General features: G+C 38.2%; 1 non-coding gene across 1 annotated transcript; it reads right to left on the minus strand.

Moving 5' to 3' along the window:
* Positions 1-1453: 1453 nt before the first annotated feature.
* LOC120227195 lies at positions 1454-1561 on the minus strand. Its single transcript, XR_005527201.1, has one exon. It is a non-coding gene; the product is annotated as a U6 spliceosomal RNA (small nuclear RNA).
* Positions 1562-1807: the final 246 nt, after the last annotated feature.

Here is a 1807-nt window from a genome sequence, read left to right on the forward strand (position 1 = left end):
ATTATTACATAATGCCCTTCTTCATCCCTTGTGATTGTCTTTAATTTAAAGTCCAGTTTGTCAGATATAAGTATAGCTACTCCAGCTTTCTTTTGACTTCCTGTAGCATGATAGATATTTCTCCATCCCATTTCTTTTAATCTGAAGGTATCTTCCAGTCTAAAATGCGTTTCTTGTAGACAGCAAATAGATGGATTTTGTTTTTTTATCCACTCTGCTACCCTATATCTTTTGATTGGAGCATTCAGCCTATTTACTTTCAGTGTTATTATTCTAAATTGTGGGTTTAGAGTCATTGTGTCCTTTGTGGGGTTTATGCTTGTGGTGGTATCTCTGGTATCTTTCATTCCTTGCAACACTTCCCTCAGAGAGTCCCCCTCAGGATTTCTTGTAGGGCTGGTTTAGTGGTGACAATATCTTTCAATGTTTGTTTATTTGGAAAGAGTTTTATCTCTCCTTCTATTCTGTATGACAGGCTTGCAGGATAGAGGATTTTTGGCTGCATATTTTTTTTTCCGTTCATCACATTGAAGATCTCCTGCCATTTCTTTTTGGCTTGCCAGGATTCAGTAGATAGGTCTATCACCACTCTGATAGGTTTCCTTTTGTATGTTAGGGCCCTTTTCTCCCTAGCTGCTTTCAAAATTCTCTCTTTGTCCTTGTATTTTGCCAGTTTCACTATGATATGTCGTGCAGATGATCGATTCAAATTACGTCTGAGGGGAGTTCTCTTTGCCTCTTGAAATTCCACCTCCAGTTCCCTCCCCAGTTTGGGGAAGTTCTCTGCCATAATTTGTTCCAGGACTCCTTCAGCACCTTTCCCTCTCTTTTCCTCTTCTCGAATTCCTATGATATGGATATTGTTCCGTTTGACTGTATCACTGAGCTCTCAAACTCTTGTTTCATATTCCTGGATCAGTTCATGTCTTTTTTTCTCAGTTTCTTCTTTTTCTATAATTGTGTCTTCTAAATCACTTATTCTCCTTTCTGCCTCTTCAATTCGTTCATTGGACGCCTCCAGTTTATTATGTATCTCATTTATCCCATTTGTTAATTCAGTGTAACTATTTTTAAGCTCCATGGTGTTTGTAGCCATAGTTTCTCTGATGTCCTCCATGCTTTTTTCAAGCCCAGCGATTAATTTTATGATTATTGTTCTAAATTCTTGTCCAGTTATGTTGCTTATATCTGTTTTTGAGCAGTCTCTAGCTGTCATTTCTTACTGGAGTTTCTTTGGAGGAGAGTTCTTCTGTTTTGTCATTTTGGTTAGCTTTCTATATCATGTTAATTTTAAAAGCTTATTGTACACACAGCCCCCGCAAGATCTGCTGTTTTAGAGAGGGCTCTTTTGACTGTTCAGGACCTGTCTGTTCAGGAAGTGTACTTTGGATGGTGTCTCTTGGTTTCTCTTGTGGAGTGTTTGGCTATTTTGTTTCCCTACTGGTAGTGGTATAAAAATATGGAACGCTTCAGGAATTTGCATGTCATCGTTGCACAAGGGCCATGCTAATCTTCTCTGTATTGTTCCAATATTTAGTATATGTGCTGCCGAAGCGAGCACATAAAAGACTCTTAAATACAAATAATAAGCTAAGGTTTGCTGGAGGTCAGGTGGGTGGTGTGGATTTGCTAAATGGGTGATGGGCATTAAGGAGGGCACTTGGGATGAGCACTGAGCATTGTATGTAAGTGAGGAATAACTGGGTTCTACTCCTGAAACCAATACAATACTGTATGTTAACTAACTTGAATTTAAATAAATTAAAAAGGAATACAAAAATAACAATAAGTTCTGTAAAGGTGAAGG

Source organism: Hyaena hyaena, unplaced genomic scaffold (genome assembly GCF_003009895.1).
Source record: "Hyaena hyaena isolate Hyena2069 unplaced genomic scaffold, ASM300989v1 scaffold_2071, whole genome shotgun sequence".
In the NCBI taxonomy this organism is placed as follows: Eukaryota; Metazoa; Chordata; class Mammalia; order Carnivora; family Hyaenidae; genus Hyaena; species Hyaena hyaena.